Genomic DNA, 21,651 nt, shown 5'->3' with positions numbered 1-21,651 from the left:
TATTCTCTCTCTCTATCCCTCCTGCTCTGTCTCTCTGTTTGTCTCTGTCTCTGTCTGCTCCTCCCCTGTTCAAGTGCACACCCTCTCTCTCTCTGTCTCTCTCTCTCTCAATACAACTAAATAAAACATTAAAAAAGAAAAGAAAAGAAAGAATTGTGTTTGCCAGAGGCTGAAGGGAGGGGAAAATTAGAAATTATTGTTCAATGGGTATAGTGTTTCAATTTTGTTAAATGAAAAGTTCTAGGAATCCATTGAGCAACAATATGAATATACTTGACATCCTTGAACTGAACACTTAAAAATAGTTGAGATGGTCAATTTTATGTTATCTGCTTTTTACCACAATTAAATTTTTTTTAATTATTGTTTTAAAACGTGGTAGTGGGGCAGCTGGATCATTACTTGGAACAAAATAAAGCAGGGTCCATATTTTATCAACTAAGCCAGGATAAAACGCACATCTGTCAAATATCTGCCAAAAAATAAAATCATCAAAGTAGATGATATGGAAAAGGCCTTTCTATATACTTCCTCCTATTACATAAAAATGAGATACTTTCGCATGGCAAAGTACCATCAGCCAAGTCGAAAGGCAGATGACCAAAGGAGCCAACAATCTGCAGCTCATACACAAAGAGATGATCTCCTTAATATGTATCAACTTTTTTTTTAAATTTTTTTTTCAACGTTTATTTATTTTTGGGACAGAGAGAGACAGAGCATGAACGGGGGAGGGGCAGAGAGAGAGGGAGACACAGAATCGGAAACAGGCTCCAGGCTCTGAGCCATCAGCCCAGAGCCCGATGCGGGGCACGAACCCACGGACCGCGAGATCGTGACCTGGCTGAAGTCGGACGCTTAACCGACTGCACCACCCAGGCGCCCCAATATGTATGAACTTTAAATAAATCTGTAAAGAACAAGGCCAAGAGCCCTGTAGAATATGGGCAAAGTACAACAAGCCACAACAAAGGAAATAGAATTGGAGCCTCAACATACGAAGGCATTGCTCAACCTCACCCAGAATCAGAGAAGCGCAAGTGAAACCATCGTGAGACATCCTTTTCACCTATCAGATTGGCACACTCCCAGAAATTTGATTATACACTCTGTTGGCAAGGCTGTGGGAAAACAAGAACAAGTCAATATTGTTAGTGGGACTGTCAATTGGCTTAGGCCTTTTGGGGGGCAATTTGGCTGTATCTATCAAAAATTAGAAATCCATAATCCAATAATCCAACTTGTGGATGTTAATACCATAGATGTACAAGTGTAAAATGGCAAATGTGGAAGTTTGTTTCAGAGCTGATTATTGGAAACAACTCAAATGTCTATCAGTTGCATCCTGATGGAATAAAATTGCAGTGTATTTATCCAAGGGAATACTATGCAACTTTAAACATGAGCATGTTTCCTGTGTGCTGATATATATGTAAATTGTATCATGTCTCTCCTCTTCTCAAGACCCACCTGATGGCTGTCCATTGCTCTAAGAGTAAAAGCCCAAATCCTTAAACTGGCTTATAAGAGCCTATGTGATCTGCCCCCTGTTGCCCTTCTGACCCTCTGTGACATTCTGCCTCACTTTCTCTGCTCCAGTCACACTGGCCTCTCTTTCTCCTTAAATATGCTAGTCATACTCCCACCTCAGGGCCTTTGCACTACCTGTTCCCTCTGTGTGGATCACATACTCCCCAAAGGATTCCGAAGCTCACTCTCTCACTGCCATCAAGTCTTTGCTTACATGTCATTTTTTCAATAAGGTCACCTCTGACCACTCCATTTAAAATTACAATCCGCCACCCCACATTCCCAATCCCTACTATCTTGTTCTAGTTTTTCAATTGCTCTGATTATATTCTAATACAATATATAATTTACTTATCATGTTTGTTGTCTGCTTCATGTACCCTCTCCCCAGATAGAAATGCTATGGAGCAGGGGTGCCTGGGTGGCTCAATCAGTTAAGCATCTGACTTCAGCTCTGGTCATGATCTCACAGTTCCAGGGTTCGAGCCCCACATCAGACTCTGTGCTGCTCAGAGCCTGTAGCCTGCTTCAGGTTCTATGTCTCCCTCTCTTTTGCCCCTCCCCCTCTTGTGCTCTGTCTCTCTCTGTCTCTCAAAAAAAAACGTTAAAAAAATGCTCCGGGGTAGAAATTTTTGTCAGTTTTGTCCATACCTCTATCCCCAGCATATATAACAGTATTTGGCATATAGTAGGTGCATAATAAGTGTTTGTCTCTAAGTGAACAAATAATCGAACATATGATATAGACAAAAGATCCTAAAGTATATTTAAGAGAAGGAGAAAAGTAAAGGACAGTAACTGTTCTGCATACAGTCTTTTTAAGAAATAAAGAAAAAAGTAAGAATTTATAATTGCTGGTAGGTGGATAAAGAAACCTGAAAATCTACAGAAAAAAACTCCTGCCTTGGAGGAGATGTATGAACTGGACATATGGGAAACAGTGGTAGAAAGGAGGCTGCACTTTGAACATATACTCAAGGTATATACCTTGAATAAAAGTATACACACCTTTTTTTTTCAAATTATGTGAACATATTACTTATTCAAAACCTTTAATTACACACACACACACACACACACACACACACACACACACACAGAATAATGGCACAGCCCCCAGAGAAAGACCTAATTTGGTAGCTCTGAGAAGGGCCCAGGGAATTTACATTTTCAGCAAGCTCCCCTCCCCCCACTCCTGAGACAGGTGCTCTAAGGACCACACACAGTGAGAACGCTTTCACCACTTCCTCTCCTAACCCAAGAAATTCTGCGGAACATTCAACATTAGAATAGTTGTCATTTGGAGCACAAGCAAGTGGGCAGATCACAGAAACAAAAAGCAATTTCCAGGAACATCTGGCACCACTAATAGGTGCAACTCAAAAGGTGGTCTCCTTTGTATATGATGTGGAAGGACTGCAGAAACTTTCACCTTTCCTTCAGTCTCATCTGCACACACAGAGCCATGAGAAAGGGGTGCCGTCTTTGCCTGAGATACGTATGCATGTTGGGTATTTCAACTAAACTTCAGACTTCAAAAAGTTCAGAGTTTTAGCACAGGCAGTTAAAAGGGATATATTCAGGTCTTTGTGCTCGTGGTGATCATATACTAACCACCCCCTGCCCCCATTATTCCTTCTGCTTTCACCTTGGCATTTTAATCAATAAAATGATCCCCCTAATTCACAGAGGAAGGATTGTTCTACCACCCTTTTGCTGGAGATGAGAAAGGTGGTGAGGACTTGAAACGTATCTTAGAGACACTCACCCAGTTAGGCCACCCTGCTTTACAGTGATGCCTTTCAGACAAACAAAAGTATTTGCCTCCGTTATTCAGTGACTCCAGCAAAAGTCTATAAATGAAGTGTAGTTAACAAATGAAAGAACCGAATAACATACAAGAAGGGACTGAACCTGCCAAACCCAGAATATTTTCAGTTTGAAAAGCAAACCCATTCTTACTAACTTTACATTGATTCTCAAAGGAGGGGGAAATTTAATAGGTGAGGAAAAAATTCAATTATTTCGTGACCCATTACTTCTTCAAGATGCTAAAAATAAAGATATACACCAAAGTCTCAACATTTTATTTCCATTTCAAAAAACATTTTTTTGCACTATCTCTATTTTGGGCCTCTCAAGATTATTCCATTTCTGGAACACACTTTCCGATGTTTTCTAATTGACTTCAAGAATCTATCATGCTGTTGACATTTTACATGCTACATTAAAATTAATAGCGTCATGGGTCCCTTATGAGTTTCTTCCTTAAATTTCCAAATACAATCCTGGGTTTCTGTTTCTCAAACTGACCAATGAGAAGCAGTTCTGTGACTCTAAGATGGGGAAACAATGGAAGTGGTGAAATAATCCTTAAAAATGTTTAAACTTTAGGCCCTGTCTGAAATCTGTTACAGTTGGCAAGTAGGTAGGTCTTTATTAAATAGTTGGGTTTGTTTCTCCTATTGTTTCTCCATTATATCTGTCTGTGTGGTTGGTAACTGAGTCACTATGACATAATGCTGCAGAGAAAGACTGTAAAACAACCAGACATATGCACATGTTCATCTCTCAATGAGTCGCAATCTTGGGTCTGTTCCCTAGATGTTGGTGGAAAGACTTGATTAATGGCAGACTTGTTCAACATAAAAAAGAACAAAAACCAGATTTATTCTCAGCCTTCTTTTTCCTAGGGGCTTCATGTGTAATGTAGTAATTAATTTATAGCTTTACAGTAAGGCATCATCAGAGAAAACAGTTCAGTTCACCAGAATGTAGATGGAGAATGTAATTGAGAGATACCCCCTGCGTGAAAGGGTAGGTACATAAGGAAGAGCAAGGTGGGAATTGATTTCTTTTATAACTACCACAAATCCACTACTAGTTACCACCTGGATTTCCCCCCAAGGTGTGTTCAGAGACGCGGTGTTGACTAAAGGAACGAGGTCTTTGGGAAATGCTTCAAACCGCAGCTGAACGGGCTTTAGAAACCGTGGGTGGAACTTGCTTATTACCCTCTCCACCGGTGATTGCAATCCCCGACCAAAGTCAAAGCCTTCCTAAGCGTGATAAGGGCTTGGAGCGAGAGGAGCTGATCGCCTCGCGTCCCCGCTCAGGGTTATTTGTGGAAGTGAGCGGCATTCCTCGCCAGGACACACCCTCTCCCCCTCCCCAGCAGCCCCCTCTCTGCCACACGCGCACGGCGCACACGCGGCCCCTCGGCGAGACGCGGCGCACTCGGCGCGGCTGCAGTCGGCCCGCCTCGCATCCAGCCTGCTCGCGAGGGCCTGGCCGCTGGGAGGCTTCCCGGGAGCCCCGGCACGCCGAGACGTCTTCCTCGCAGCCTGCGAGGGGCCGGGCTGTGGGCGGCTCGGCTGCCCGTTCATTTTCTCCGTTGTATTCAGCAAGCTAGGCTGAATTCCGAGACCCGGGGTTGCAAGCTGGGAATAGCTGAGATCTGAAAGACCCCCGAGGGGAGCTTTTTTCAGGGGGCAGAGCGTGTCTCCTGCTCAACTGGTAAGTGAGAGCATTAAATACCATGTAGAGGGGCAGGAAATATTGCTTGGCAGCGTTTCCCCGCAGTGGCGTGCAGGTACTTCAGTGAAACGTACTGTTGTGGGTGTTTGCTTGTCGTGGGCTGGGTAGACCGTCTTTCGCCACGGTTTTCCTAATTCTTCCCAGGATCGTTCTTAGGGGGCGGGGGTGGTGGGTCCAGCTCCGCGCGCGACTTCTCTGTTGTTAGAGTTGGGGTGGGGGAGGGGCTGGAGGCGCGGGGTGGAATTCCCCCCCCCCCCCCCGCCTTTATTCATTTAAAAAAAAATGATACTTTGAGAGAAGCTTCTCTTTCAGGCGTTTATATGCCTGGAGCAGCTTGCGCCGAGTTTGTATTCCTTCTAATTTCTTTGTAATCTGTTCCATCCCTGGTTGAAGTAGAAGGAAAACTTTCACACAGGGAGCAGTAGGACAGCCTCTAATCGCTGATCAGTTGCTGAATGAATTTTAGCTGGAAACACTTCAACGGAAGGGTTTGGTGTTTTTTCCCATGAGAAGTCTGGGCGTTTTCACACCTGTTGCTTTTCAGTTGCCTGAAAGTTTGTTTGTTTTCTTGGGTTTCACTTGATTGCAGTCTTTTGTCTAACAAAATCAAATGCTACGTTTTCATGTTCTCCTCCTCGAATCCCTTTGGTTGGGGTCCCCTTCGTTAGCATTCAGTTGGCCGTGGTTCTTGGGGAACAAGTGGCAGGCAGAATACAATAAGGAGGAATGCATTCCTGATGGCTTGTCTACCATGGAAAGACTAAAGTGAAAAACTGACAATTCCACAGTGGTTTTTGTGGAAAGCATTGCTGTTGCAGTTTTAGAAATATTCAATTTTGGAGAAGTCTTGAAATTTGCTAATCCACAGGTCACCCGCGTGACTTTTGCAAAGAGATTTCCCCCAGTCTACCTGCAGTATGAACATAAAGACCCTGCCTGACACCTGTGCTTTTCAGGGATGCTGAAGTCACCTCTCCCTTGACAGACAGACTACTGATGAAAGAGATAGGTGATGTGTTTTGTGACAAGGGCCAGGGAGGAGGAGGACCACCTCGGAAGGGGCATGAAGTTCGTTTTCAGTTTTCAGAGGATGAAGAAAGTCTTCAGGATACTGGAATGCAGTTTAACATCCTGGTAGGTTAAGTTGAATTCTTGTCCACATGATGAAAAAGACTTTCAATAGCCCTTCTCACACTTCCAAGTGGAGTTCGGTGGAATGCTTGTTTATTTCTGTTGCTGATAAATCCATGGGAAATCTCTGCTGAACCCAGCAATTTTAAAAAAGCAAGTCCTAGCTTATAATTGCACACATAATGGCAAACAGGTTATTTTCAGTAACCCAAGAGCCTCGAATTTTCTTCGACCATTACAGGAACAGAACATACTATGAGCATGCATTTGAGCTTTCATCTCCCCCGCACCCCCAAACTGAAATGGAAAGTTATCCTTGGGTGTCTGATGAAAAAGATTATTGCCAGATATGATACCAAGCTATAAAATACCATCTTTCTGAAAAGATTATGGCTATTAGACATTAGTGGTCACTAGCTATTGTATAATTTTTCATTGTTCCTTTAGGGACGAGACCTGCTTTGACCATCATAGTGTTTTCATTTGTTGTTCATTTGTTGTGCGGTTTTGCTGGGTCTTTTCTTTTTGCTATTGAAAATCTCCATTCTTATAGGTGAAATCACAGACTAGAATTAGCAGCAATGATAGCTCTCTGGGGCTAAAATTAGAAAAGTCCATGGGGCTTTTCAGGCATATCTCTCTTGTCTCACACAGATTCCACAGTCTCCTTTAAAACTCTTCCTTTAGAGATTATTGTAAGATGATGCTTAAGTACTCCTTTTAAAGCATTTTATTTGGACAGTTTTTTTTTTTCTCTTGAGCTTTAATCATACTTTACCAGTGCATGCTGAACTTTGTTTCTGTGAGATGCCCGAGGGCACCCCCCAATCCATTTACCATCCCTTCAAAGTCTATAGACTTAACTCTTTGAGCAGTTCCTTTAAAAAAAAATAAACAAAAGTTCCAATGGCACTTACAAAATACAAGGCTGGGTCCTCTGATGTGATGGCAGATGGCAGTCGTTTGAGCTTTGTTTATGCCCAGGACAAGCTCGGTGTCTCTTAAATTAATCATGAATTGAATAATTGATTTCTCACACCTTCGGCTGCTCTTAATCTCCAGCTGTAAATTTAAAGATAGGTTACTATTAAGGTCTAGTTCACTTGGAAACGCTTTCAAAGCCTATCAAACGATTTTACAGCTGGGTCAAATCTAGTTGTAATACACAGTATGAAATGCAGTGACCTAAACTTCAGGCCCTCCTGGCTTTCTCATTTTGAAGACGGGCTTCAGCGACCTTCCCATTTGTTGGTCAGCTCCAAAGATGGTGGGGTTGATGGATACAATGGGTTTCTGTAAATGTAATTAAACGCGTCTCTGCCAGCTGCCTGTGGTATTCGTGAATGTTTTCATAAGAAAAGCTGTTCTTCGGCTTTATCTGCCCACTGTGGTTTGTGGCATGTTGTGCTATTCTGCAGCCCTTGCAGTTTTTTCCTGAATGATTGAGCTATGATGTCATGTGCTATCTCAGCGCGGAACCCTTTCAGGGCTTTGCTGGGGTCTGTGTGCCTGAGCAAAGGGAGTGGAAGCTCCCTCTGAGCACTCTTGGTAGCGACTCCCCGTCTACTCCAGCACATTCCATTGCCTGGAGACCAAAGCCACCAAATGATTTGCGGTCAGAGTGATTTGGGGCTGGTTAGAGATGATTTAAAAGGAAGGTTATGGGCACATGAAGTGTAGGGTAAAGAAAATATATTTTACTACTTTATTGAGACCACATGGCTCCAACTTGAACTTTTTTTTTTAACATGGAAATTGTTGGCTGAACTGGCTCACAGTGTCTCTCCCCCCCCCCATTTTTCTTTTTTATTGCCTAGAGCAAAGAAGTATACTTTCTATTTATTGTAGGCTTGATCTCACCATTTTTTCTGAAAGTTTGAAACTTTTCTATGCCTAAGAAAACAGTAAAAGTTGGATTCTCCATTGCATTCTTCAAGAGCCAAAGACCATTGTTGGAGAAGAGACTTGAGTCTCTTCAGTAACTGAAGAAAGTTATGCCATGTGACTCTTGGGGAGGCATCAGTTAAGAAAGACATGTGGTCAGTCCACCCCATGGTAGCAGAGGGAGCACAGAACTCAGTACTGGCAGGGTATGTATATCTCTTGATGAGTAGGAGAGCTGATTTTTATAACTGAGGACTCATTCCCTGTGATTGATAATGGGGCCAAATAAAATGGAGTCAATTATTTCCAGTGCAGTAATAGTGATGATAGAACTCAGAGCCTAGTGACCATGTCTCTTAGTCATCCATGGGACTACATAACCCTTAGGTCCACACTTCCTTTGTAAAACTAAGCTACCATCTCCTGCTTCTCCTCTGTGGACACAGATTGGCACAGTAAGTCCCCTATTTCCACCGAACAAGTTCCTGAATCTCTGTCCAGCATGAACTTCAGGTACTTATCATTTCACTTTGTGGCTCATTCTACCTCAGTCTTCAGGGTACATACTATAGCCTGAGAGCCCATTACAAACTATCCAGTAGCCATCTCTATGAAACTGGCTAGCAAAACTGCAGGGAAAGGTAGCTCATGAGTGTCCCCAGTCCCTTGGAAGCTGTCAGTCCAGGGTCTGAGGGCCATAACTGTGATGTAATGGAAGGCTGCTTGAGGCATCCCCCCAAAAGCCTTCAGAGTTGCTGGCGTATAAGCCATCTGCGCCAGTCTGGATTTCCACGGTTTGCGTCTGTGCCTATCCAGGGTTTAAAAGGAAAATGTATGGAGATCAAATTAATGTGGTGGCTTATGAGAAACTCTTGTAGAATCGGAGAAAGGTCAAGAAGGTGGTATTGTTTGAAGGGTATGGAACTACGCTGGAATTGAGGGTCCTCCTTTTGCCACCATATGAGTGCAATACATAGATAAAGCTACTTGGTCACGTTTATCGTGTCCTTCATAAACGTGATGTCATAAGATGCTCAGAACGACACTGGGAAGCAGGTAGGGTAGGTAGTGTTCCTTGCGTTTTACAGCTGCGGGAAGTGAATCTCTAGAAGTTAATGACTTGCTCAAGGTCACGTAGCATGTGACTGGTAAAGTTTGACCTCACATCCAAAACTTCTAACTTCAAATGCTCGCTCTTTCCACTGTAGCAAGCAGCTTCCACAACTCTTAACCTCTATGGACCTCACTCTCGTTATTTACAAAAATGAGGCCTTTGGCCCAGAATATAATGGTCCATTCCAGCTTAAAATTCTATGTCTGGTGAATCACGGGCTGGAAGGGACTTTAAGAAATCACTTAGTCATACTCCTTGCTTCCAGGAGGACACTGTCTAAACTATTTTGAGAAGAAAATGTCAGATCTTTGGTTTGTTTTTTTGTGTTGTTGGTGGTGGTATGTATGTGTGTTTTAACCCAGAACAGGAAGGGGCCCTGGAAGGTATCTGAGTGCCTTCTGGGGTAAGAAAGGAAAAAGGAGCTACAATGTCAATGCCTCATGGGGAAAGCCCTCTCTAGGATCAGCAGCAGTGCTTGCCTCACTAGAAGTGAATGTCCAGTCCTGGGATTGATGTCTAAAGTAAGAGATCAGAGTCACAGGCGTGCTTTGCTGGTTGGCAAGGAATTCTGTAAGGAGATATCAGAGACGTGGTTACTCTGCTAAGAGGAAGAAAGAGCTAGGTGACTCAGTAATGATCTTAAAGTTTATTAAGGGCTCCTGGAGACAGAGTGACTTCAAATCAGTAATGGTTCTATTTAAAGATACAAACAGAAGAATCTTCTTCATTCAGTAAATGTGACCAACAGAAAGCTGTGCTGATCTAGTTCTGACTTCGCTTGTATTGGTGGGGTTGACAGAAGAATACGGATGGGAGAAGAACATTCTCTGGAAAGGAGGTACCCTTGAACCTATGAGTTGAGACCTTTACCTCAATGTCTCCCTTTCTTCACAGCACTGTTCTCTGCATGCTGGAGCTCCAGGTAGGGTCTGGCAGCCTTTCAAAGACCGTGAACTGTCAATGGACAACTACCAGCAATCAGACCAGATTACAAATCCTGGCTTCCATTACTCAGCTAACTTGATTATAATAAAAACACTCCTTGGTTTCTCAATGTTCTTCCTGTTTCTCTCCCATGAAGTAGATGTTAGTTGGGGGGGGGGGGGTGGGAGGGGGTGGAGAAGCAATGACTTTGGAGCCAGAAGAGTTAAGTGACTACCACAAGTCCACGACTTACAGATTGAGCTTGGATAAGGCATTATCTACTCTAAGCCTGAATTTCTTATCTTTGAAATGGGGTAGTAATAATACCTACGTTAAAGGTAACTATTCCTGGGGATCGATGGAGGAATATAGGAAAACATGCTGTGAAAGTTAGTTTGGATCATGAGTAGTGGTGGTAGTGTCAGGCCCTTTCCGTAAATCGTGAGGTCACTGAAGTTTCTTTTTATTCTGCCTTAATTCCATTCCCAGGCCCAAGTCAGAATTACGGCAGTTTTTCCATAGTTGCTATGTGTCAGGAATGTGATCATGTATTTAATCTTCACCAAAATATTATAAAGTAGACCTTTTATCCCCGTTTTATTATCTGGAAATTATGTTCTAACAAAATGAAGCATCTTGCCCAAGATCACATGGCCAATAAATAACAGAGGTAAAATGGAAACCAAGTCTGTTTGGCTCTAAAGCCAATGTGCTTTCAGACCTTGAGAACTGAGGACTTCGCTACCCAAATACAGACCCAGTGTTCTTGGTTTCAGGTTGCGTTGATCAGGCAGTTGCTTGACTGGCCTCCTCAGTAGTTGACTCTAGACCAGTTCCTTGGGCTTGGCTGGGTCCCTTAGCTAAGGCTTCATCTTCATCAGCTTATCCTGATTCATGCCCCATAGTCTTCTGTCCTTTATATGTTCTTATTCCTAGGTAGCCTGTAGGGAACCCCTATGTTCTCCTCCTGCTCCAGGTATATTCTTCCTCAGGAGTATCCTGCCTTCTTTTCAGCTTTCTCTCAGAACCAGATAATCCCCCATAAAGACCTTGTAGCTCTCTACAGTTTGCCCCAACCCATGACATGAGCCCGTCAAGTCCAGATCAAATGCCCACCCCCTCAGCAGGTTTACTGTTTTCACTCCATTGGAAAGAAAACCTTAACCTGTTAAATACAGCTACCACATTACTCTAGAACATCACAGAATGAATTTTGAGAGCTGAGAAAGAAAGCAGTGGAGGTCATCTTATAAATGTGGAAACCAGGGGCGCCTGTGTGGCTCAGTCAGTTAAGCATCCAGCCTCAGTGCAGGTCATGATCTCATGGTTTGTGAGTTGGCACCCCACATCGGGCTGTGTGCCGACAACTCAGAGCCTGGAGCCTGCTTCAGATTCTGTGTCTCCCTCTCTCTCTGCCCCTCCCCACTTGTGTGAGTGCGTGTGCGCGCACGTTCTCTCTCAAGAATAAGTGTTTAAAAAAAAACGGAAACTGAGGCCCGGAGAATTGCCAGCCCCAAATCGCAGCTCTGGGCAAGAGCCATGGCTGATGACAAATCTAGTCAATATTACCCTTCCTTCCAACTTTAGAAATAGTGTAAATTAGCATTTTGTCACATCCACATACCATAGTCTGGTGTGGCCCCTTGGTCAGTGTTTGGAAATAAGTCTTTCTTTTGCTACAACAGCCTGTTCAGACCCTTAACATTCAACACAAGAACAGTTTTCCTTTCTGCAACATGCATCCCTTCTGCTGAACTTAAGCCTGTTTACTCCTCAACAGGATACAAAGAACAGTTGATCATTCTCAACTGTAATTCATGGATGGGAAGAGTTAAGTCTCCCCTTAGCTTTCTTTCCCTAGGTTAAATAATACCAGATCTTTTTTGCTTTTTCTCATAGTTCTTGTTCTCCAACAATTTCATCATCTTTATTTCTATCTGTTGAACTATGTCCAAGGACTCCATGCCTCTCAAGCTGTGAAGTCCAGAACTGGACAAAGAAGTCTCATAAAGGTATGATAAAATGACGATTACCTCACAGTTCCTTCAAACTGTGCTTCAGTTAGTGCAGCCAGCTTTCATGCTCATGTTTTAAGTGACAGCCGGACCTCACTGGATCATTTTCAGCTTATTATCCTCATTTGGCTGGACGTTTCTTAGCCTGTGTTTGTGATAATCATTTCCTCAAAGTATTATTCAGAACTTTTCCTATTGAGTGTTTTTTTTTTTTCGTTTGTTCTTGATTACTTCTCCAATTCATGAACTCATTTGGGATTCTGATCCTATCCTACTGCTTAATTCTTAACCCAGCTACTGTCCCCAGTAGCTTAGCACATTAAATGTCCCTGGAATTCACCCCTGAGAAGCAGACCCCTGAGACTTCTGGCTGCTCAAAGCACTTCTCCCTCATGACTCCAGGATCTGAAAAGCAAGCAGTCTGCCTCCCAACACCAGGCCCGCAAACCATCAGACAGAGTTTTTAAGTGCTGGCTGTGGTAAGCACTTCCATTGGAGAGCCTTCCAGGGGACACCTAGCTAAGGCCAAAACACTGGCCAATTCAGAGATAACTAACCAAACCCAGATCTGTCCTAGGTACAATGGCAGGGGTCTCCAGGATTTCACTTTGGCTCAGAAATGTGATAATTACAAACATTTGCCTTCACAGACTACATTGATCTCCATCGACTTAAGCAACTCCTCTGAAGAAATACATTATCTGTGTTTCACAGATGAAGAGACAAAGTCCCAATAGAGTCAAGTGACTCCCAAGATCACACAACCAAGATTAGAACTCAAGATTGCTGTCCTTAAATTCCTTATGCTTTGGGGTGCCTGGGTGGTTCAGTCAGTTAAGTATCTGACTCTTGGTTTCAGCTCAGGTCATTGTCTTCCAGTTTGTGAGTTCAGGCCTCACATCAGGCTCTGTGCTGATTGTATACAGCCTGATAGTATTCTCTCTCTGCCCCTCCCGCTCATGCTTTCGCTCTCTCTCTCAAAAATAAATTAAACATATTCTTACACTTTACCATATTTTAGTGTTTTTAAAAGCTTAGAATTCTTAAAAATCCTGAGTGGGTAGGGTGGAGAAATGCTTACAAAAATGCAGATTCTGGGGCCCTCTTTCCAAGTCCTGTTGATTCATGAAGACTGAGTAGAATCTTGGAATCTACATTTTAAGTGACACTTCAGAGGGTTCTGAGGGCAAGTGTCAGTAGATTATATTTGAATAAGCCCTCTCTTAAACTACACTTTCTAGAACAGAATCTTTAAATGCATCAGATCTGCCTTTGTACTGTGACAAAGCTCTTGCATGAAAACCAGCCACAGACCTCTCCTAATGAGATAGTTGCTCAAGAAGGCACCCTGGACCCATGGCTGTGGCTCTCAGAAACCTGCTACCCAGCTCTTATTCGGTCCTGCCTTTGACCCCTTCACTTTGCCAACCTGTTTAACTTTCCTTCCTCCAAGTCATCTGTCTTGACTCCCCACTCAGCTCTTGGTAACTTCTGGCCCCTGGTTTTGTCATTCTCCAGATACGGCTCCAGATCAGAAAGCACATCTCCCTGAGGTCTTTCCAGGTGCGACCATATAATAGACTTGAACACTAAATCTTGAGAGGGAATCTGATAACTCCCCAGGAGGTCTTTATCTGGGGAACCTTCTAATCACCTGTACCCTAGCTGGGCATCACTTTTCTAGGGGAAAGATTCACAGCCAGCCCCCTTAGAGACACTGTGGTTCTTGAATTCCTACCACCCAATAAAGCTCACCATTCTTTTTTACTTGAAAACCCAGCTACTCCTGTAGGTTAGGGAATGGGTGATACAATTAGCATTGATTGAACACCCCCAACACAGCACATACTGTGCTGACTCCTTTTCATGGGTTGTGTCTTATTACCTACCTTTCACTGATTAGCACATCCAGGATGGTTATGCATGGTGCCATTTCCCAGTCTCGGGATTATGTGTTCATTGAATACTGAGTCCTACTGTGTACAAGTTACTTGAGTCTTTCAGGTTCCCCAAATCTATGAGAGATCCCTGGCTAGATTCTTGAACTATTATGTGTAATATATAAAATTCTTGATTTATTGAGGAGGAAGTCCAGTCCTGAAGAAAAATGTTTCTGGGGTCAAAGCAGACTAACAGTGGTTGAAAATTTATGTGGAACCCAACTGGATTCCTGCTCTTGGTAGATGTTCCACTCACTGCCTCTTCTGTCTTCCCCTTTTCAAGAGCGGGCATCTTCTACTCTACAGGCTTGACTCTCCCCACACTTTTTAAGAAATGTATCCAGATTGTGATAGTGAGGGCAGGAAATAATCTACTTTGACAGCAGATGACACAGTGCAAAGAAATGTGTTTTTTCTCCATCTTGGTCTCTGCTATCTTGTGACACCCTGAAGAAAAATTTCTGAACATAAACCTCCCGAGTGATTGTCAGATGTATACCTTGCCTTATGTTTAGTAGATGTGAGAGCTCTTTGAGATTATAACAGAATATTTGGTGCCGGAGGGAGAGGGATGCTTGAAGCCTTTTTGGAGCCTGGGCTTAGAGCCTTAGGATTATTGTCCATACATAAAAGCTGAGGTTTTGCTGAAATATCCCATTACCTTGTGTTATAACTTGGCAAATTATGGAATTAGACTGATGTCAAATGACTTGGTAAAGGGTCTCTGCGTATTGTGGCAAAATTCTACGCCCACCCTTAATTAGGTCAAGTTAAACTGAAAAGGAAAAACAGTCTGGTTTGCTAACCACATTGGAAGTATTACTTTCAGGTGGAATTCATATCCAGATTGCATTGTCTGACTCGAGGATAATACACAGGAAGCAGCCGGGGGTTTTCTTCCTTTGCGTAAGCTGATCCAGAAACTGATATTGTAGCATCAACAGTTACCACAGTGCAATAGCCAGAATAGCCCCGCTTAAGGTCTTGCTATTTGTCTTACTGTGAGTGCACGATATTCCGTGGACAATTTCTAATACACACGTGCTGGTTATTACTACCAATACGGATAGCTACTGAGCTGTTAGGGCACCAGCACGTCCTGCCCATGTACTTTGAAACTTCATCTGCTGAAAAAGAAAAATTTCCCTCCACTAATGAAGTCTTTTAGGAAAGAAGACTTGGTTACAAGTGTCTGAAGCAGCAGAGTGACAACACAAGTGAGCTCCCATTTCTAGGTTGCGGGCGATCTTGCGAACACTGGGAAATAAAAGCCGAGTTTTATATTGTAGTTTCTCATGAAGATCTTCACTTTAATAATAGTAAGTTAGCCTTTACTAAGGTCTGATTGGGAGCTTCTTTCCATTTAGTTTCTCCTTTAATCTAGTAATTCCATGTCATAAGTACAATTATTGTCCCCATTTTCCAGATGAGGAAACCGTTTCGGAGAGGCTGAGTACCTCACCCAAACTCAAGGAGGAAATGACAAGAGCCATGCTTCTAACCTAGGTGTGACTGATGCCAGAGCCCATGTTATCTGGAGGCCATTCTTTCAAAGCCATTTGGTGGGGCACCTGGGTGGCTCATTGGTTAAGCGTCTGATTTTGGCTCAGGTCATGATCTCGCAGTTCGTGGGTTCGGGCCCCTCGTGGGGCTTTGTGTTGGCAGTGCAGAGGCTGCTTAGGATTCCCTCTCTCTTCTTCTCCCTTTACCCCTTCCCTGCTTGCTCACTCTCAAAATAAATAAACCTTAAAAAGCCATTTGGTGCTTCCACGGAGGAAAATAGTTAAGTAGTTACTCCCATTTGCTTCAAGTGATAGGAGCTCTTTGGATGTTGACATCTTGTAAACATTTGTTGAGCTTTGACTGTCCCAAGGGTTTAGATAGGCTACATCATTGAATACCCTGCAATAAACAAATTGGCCTCCATGGCCATAGGGGTTCACATTTTCTGTTTGGCTGTGGTATATGAGTAGGGCTAGAAGAAATAGGCTTTTGATAGTTGCAGGAAAGAGGACCCAGCAATAGAAGTCCAAAAGTGTGGTTCCAATCCTGGATACCATGGCTCATGATAGCTCTCTTCAGCTCTAGACCTCTATTTCTTATTCACTCACAGTTGTTTCCTTTATGTAAATTGAGAGTGCCACCTGAAGTTCCGTGGGAATAGCATAAGCATTAGAAGCAGACGTATTTCTTTTCTAATTCTGGCTCTTCCAACTAAATATCAGTATTCAAATTAGTGTCTCTGATCCTCTGTATCCTGATCTGTAAAATGGAGTCAGGAGTACCTATCTCTAAGTGTTGTAAAGATTAAAATGAGACAATACCTGTGATGTGCATAGCACGGCACCAGAGGGGTGTTATGACTACTGACCTTTAAATGTTAGCTGTGTCCCTTTCTTCTACGCCCTTGTAATCTGTATTACTGAGTTGTGTTTAATATACTGATATGATAAGGAATTTGTGTCCTGAGTTGTGCCATCCACAATGTTGCTTATACGGAGGCAGTATTGAGTAGTGGTTAAGAGTATGATCCCTTTAAGGAGACTAATGAAGTTGAAATCTGTGTTCTGCCATTTCCTGTGTGACCGTGGGCAAGTTACTTAATTCCCTAGGCCTCCATTTCCTCTTCCTTAAAATGGGTCTAACAATGGGCACTTTGCTCAAGGAGTTTTTGGGAGAGCTGAATTAGTTAATATATAATAAGCACTTAGAAAATAACTGGCACAGGGTGAGCACTCATTAAATGTCATTATTATTACCTGTTATCTTTGTGGCCCCTTGTAAGCTTTTTAAAATAATTGGTTATGGTTAGCTGTGCAGGGTGAGGCCATGAAACAGATTTTCTCAGTGCAAATGGGGCTGCTCACAGGGGGCTCGTGAGAGGCTGAGTGCTGACCTTGGCCCCATTAGCACCGTTTTCTAACCAGCTCAGGCACGGGGCTGTAATGAGGATTATTGAAGTAACATATGGAAAACTCTTACAGTTAGCTCTTGGGAGAGGAAAAGGCACTAAATAAATACAAGGAATTATTAAAAACTAGGAGACGACCTCACAGGGATGCTGAGCCTTGTATATTATTTGCTATTCTAAGAAGAAACTGGGGCAGGAAGCCAACTTCATCACCAGGTGACAAAGTGGTCTCCTGGCTGTTGTTCAAGGGACGGCGGCATGTAGCTTCACCTCAGCAGATCCTAGGTCATCCACAACCTCTCCCTGCCCGCAGGCATCTCAACCTTCCCATACAGACTTGGGAAGAAGAAGGGCCAGGGTCCCTGGTCACAGGCCAGCATCCCCCCCCCCCCCGCTGCCCCCACTCGACCTCCTATGTACCATCACCAAGGGGCTTCCTTGAGGAGAGCTGAGAGGTGGTATTCTAAGTTAGGACCCACGGAGCAGAATGCTGATGCTGAATTCCCTTTGGTACCAGTGCAGGTGACTCAGGGGCCACCAGCGATCTGCTTCCACAGCAGGACTCCAGTCCCCATCTGGGCCAAGCCCAGGGCTCTGTTGCCAAGTTTTGACAAGTGTGTGAGAGCACACAGCTCTGTAATTTTGGAGATAGCAGGCCATCAGTCCCTATTTACAACTTTACCACCCACCCCTGAAACGTTATTCTCTGCAGAACCAATGCTAACACCAAAATGAAATCTACTTAAAGTGGTCTCCAGGTATCACTTGTGAAATGGTGTATAGGAGGCTTCCAAGAATGAATCAAGATCTGGCTCACCGCCACCACATAGCTTAAGGCCTCTGGTTTCCCCTTGATAGAAGTGGCATAAGATTAATTTCCATGGCTCCAAGCAGTGATTATAGAAACAGCCTATTTCCCGTTGCCACAAAATAAATAGTATCTCAGCCATGGTATCTTTCATTATGAAGTCTCAGAAGATCAGGATACCTACGTAAGTCTCATCACTCAGGAATTCAGCACTTAACGACACATAACCTTTATTTGTACTTTTCTGGTAACAATACGGTTTAAAAATACAGATAACTTCTCTACATAATGGTACACATACCATAGGATCTCAGTCCTTAAAACTAAAACAATTAAGGCATTTATGTAAATAACACATTAAACGATACTTATGCATAAAATATTGTGAAGACATAGCCTGCTCTCAGTTTGCATGGCAAGAACAGTTTGAGAAACAACGAAACCGTGAAAGGTCCACCACTCAAAAAGATAGGATTCTCTCTCGTGTTCCTTTCTGCAACTAGCTTCAAACGGTATCATCAAATATGAAAAGGCTTGAACATTTCAGTAGCCTTTTAAACCTAGAAGTCCTGAAAAGTGAAGATCAGAATTCTTTTCTCTGACATCTAAAATTTTAGAAGGATCTGGCTCGCTTGGTTAGGTTCTTTGGAAAGGTTTGGCAGACTGCATTGACTACAGTGCAAAATATATAGAGATATTCTGGCCCCATTATCACAATGGAATATATTTTTTTTCTTCAGAGATCAGGATTAGTTATTACAATATTGAAAGAAAAAGATGTTTTCTAAGGCTGCTGTGGAGACATATCTTAACAGTCCACCCCAACAATAATATGCTTGTGTGTGAACGACCTCTTGAGCATGGGACAGTGGCACATACCCTCAGAAGCAGTTGGGGAAAAAGCCCCGCGGGTTTTCAGAGGCCCCTCCATGTATTCCAGTGTACCCCTCAGATTAAGGAACTTTCATGCATTTAGCACTTTTCTAAAAAAAAAAAAAAATTACATTATTTTCCTTATTTATTCAACTTGTACACTTAGAACAAGGCACAATCATTACCCTCTTTGCTCTTCCCCTTTCAGGTCATTAAGGCCATTCTCTGGGGCCTTGACATGAATTCTATCCTGGTGTGTGGTTTGTTGTTGTTGTTGTTGTTTTTTTTTTTTTTTTTGGTTTGTCTGCTTCTGCTAAAGAGCTAATGTGCTCCAGGGAGTACCAGAGGTGGTTCTTAACCAAGAATCCTATAAGCTACTTTTCTTCTTTTCCCATTCACCAGAGTCCCCCCGCTCCCCCCCCCAACATTTAAGACAGAGGAGAATGCTCAACAGTTTGTAAAAACTACTAGAGAAATGCTCACAATGTAATAGCTTAAACTTGAAATCTGTCCATATGCATTAGAAACAGCTGTTTTACAGCCTGAGAGAGAAAAATTAGAATTCTGTGGCATAAGGGTGGGAGAAAATGGGCCATTTCACTGTAGAGAGGGACTCGAATTCTGTATTAAGTCATCTAAGTGAAAAGTTTTTGGTCCTTATGGGTATAAATTAATATGAGAGAATGCTTTCAGGAAAGTGTAAGTTCTGTTTGCCCAGAAGGTGAGAGATTTGCCAGTTAGTCCTAATAAATCCAACGAGGGAAAGGAGCCCCTTTGGAGATAGGTGACGTGATGCTCATTAATGGAGAATGTCTTGGCGTGAATACTTTTGCATCAAGTATCTGCTTTCAAGGTCTCTTCATGAATGTTCTTTTTATGTGCTGGTATCTTTTTCCTTACACAATCTTGGTGAAAAATACTGTAGCGGGGTAGTATGAAATGACCTCACTCTCTTCCATAACTACCCTACCAAATGTAGCTCTGATCATTCTCACTGTGTTTTGTTTTTTTCATGGCATTGCCCTATCTGAAATTACTTACGTGATAATTTAAGTGATTATTGTGTCTCTCCCCATCTGGAGTAAAAGCTACATGTGCGTAGGCACATCTGGTCTTTTCCTGTGTAGCCAGGTCTTCATTTTAGCTTCTCTCAATTAGCTTCTCTCTTCTTCCAGCAAGATTTTCAGGTTCCAACCCAGAGGATGCTTGAGGGATGGAACTTTGATTCATTTGACCTCTGCAAGAATCACTTCATAGTTTAAAAGGCATTTTGTTGTTGGGACACTGACTCAGCAGAGCCAAGAACTTTCCTATAAGCTGTTGCTTGGTCGTTAAGGAAACACAACAGAATACAACCCTAACATGTCACATTCTACAGATCCTAATTTGTGATACACTGTGATATTTTTCACCCACTGTCTGAAGCAAGATGAGATAATCCCTGGCTGGTGTGAATTTGTTTTTTTTTTTTTTAACATCTTTTTGCATTAATAGATCAAGTTTTAGGATTAAACACTTAAGTGTATAGGACAATATGCCAACATTTGTTTTCTTTAATCAAGTCCATTTAATTCTTAGTGTGACTATGGCTTTAGAAGGTGCAGTGGCTCTCATAGCAGGGGGAACCTTCCTGGACAGACAAAGGAATAAGGGCACATGTTACAAACATATTTATAACCCAGATCAAGTGGAGGAGCTCTCAAATAGGAACAAAAGGAACAAAAATGAAAGACTAGTAAGTAATTGAATACATCCCGAGACTTAATTTGCTTTCTGTGCCCCCACAATGTACCCTTCCCTTAGCTTTTGTAAGGAATAACTGGCTAACCTTTTGAGTAAAATGAATGAAGCCCCGAGCCAAAGGTTAGAACTGCATCGCTGTGTTTAATCTTCCTAACAACGTTATGAGGTGGTGCAAATAAAATAGGGGTTAAAAGAGCCTAGTAATTAATGAATGATAAAGTGGTAATACAAGTATCTTTTAATAGAGCACAATTGCCCTAAGAAGCGTATCCTTTTTTTCAGCTTTTAAAATGCTGCATGGGGCACCTGGGTGGCTCAGTCGGTTGGGCGTCTGACTTCAGCTCAAGTCATGATCTCACGGTTCGTGGGTTCGAGCTGTCAGCACAGAGCCTGGAACCTGTTTTGGATTCTGTCTCCTTCTCTTTCTCTCTGCCCCTCCCCCGCTTGTGCATATGTGCTTTCTCAAAAATAAACTTAAATGAAATGGTGCATAGATGGCTTTTCAAATTCATGCTTTTCTGGGGTTTCTTTTTGGTAATTTTAATAAGTTTAGCATATATAAAGTAATATGTGCTTATGGTTAAAAAAAAAATCCTGCAGGAAGCTCCAAGATGAAAAGTGAAACTTCTCTCTCTCGCCTCTGCTTCATTCCTCCCCTCCACATAACTTCAGAGTTTTAAGTTTCTTATAAGACTCTCCGGAAATTTACTCTTCAGGTAAACACCGTTGTGGTATTCCTAGACACAGTATGTTTTTTGACAGCTTCACCTAACATTATTTTTAAAGGCTGCATAGTATTTCCCTGGGTGGAATACCATAATTGATTTGCTCCTTTTCTCCTCGCTGATGGACATTTAGGGCAAGATGAGTGTTTTCTGTTACTTACAAAGTGCGGAAATGAACATTGTTGTACAACCGTGTTTCGTGGGTCTTTGTGCCCTTTTATGAGCATAGCAGAGCATAACTTCCTAGAAACAAAACTGCTGGGTCAAATGCATGTGTACTCTAAATGTTAGTGTTGCCAGATCCTCCTCTTGAAAGGTCATACCAGTTCATATTTCCCCATCAGTTTCAACAGCTTTCCATATACAGGAGTCTTAGCTCATGTTTTAAATGTATTCCTTTTCTTTTTAGATGTTCATAGAGCTCCCACTTGGAAACCACCTGCACCCACCTCCACTAAGCATACATACTCTGCATAGTCATACGTGTATAGTAATGCTGTCTGAATATCCTTTTCT

At 42.6% G+C, this 21,651-nt stretch overlaps 1 protein-coding gene across 6 annotated transcripts in view; it reads left to right on the top strand.

Annotated features, from left to right (window-relative positions):
* The window catches only part of PALLD (palladin, cytoskeletal associated protein), a 408,455-nt gene that overhangs the window by 133,018 nt on the left and 253,786 nt on the right, over positions 1 to 21,651 (top strand). The window contains exon 1 of one of the 6 annotated variants that reach the window (XM_045055694.1): positions 4,603 to 5,046. The exons of the other annotated variants lie outside the window; for them this stretch is intronic. The gene's annotated coding sequence lies outside the window, so the exon portion shown is untranslated. Of the gene's footprint in view, positions 1 to 4,602; positions 5,047 to 21,651 lie in introns of those variants that run through there. 6 annotated transcript variants of the gene reach the window in all.

Source organism: Felis catus, chromosome B1, assembly GCF_018350175.1.
Source record: "Felis catus isolate Fca126 chromosome B1, F.catus_Fca126_mat1.0, whole genome shotgun sequence".
Classification (NCBI taxonomy): Eukaryota; Metazoa; Chordata; class Mammalia; order Carnivora; family Felidae; genus Felis; species Felis catus.
Note: the sequence above shows the minus strand (reverse complement) of the source record. Positions and strands in the feature narration are given on the sequence as shown.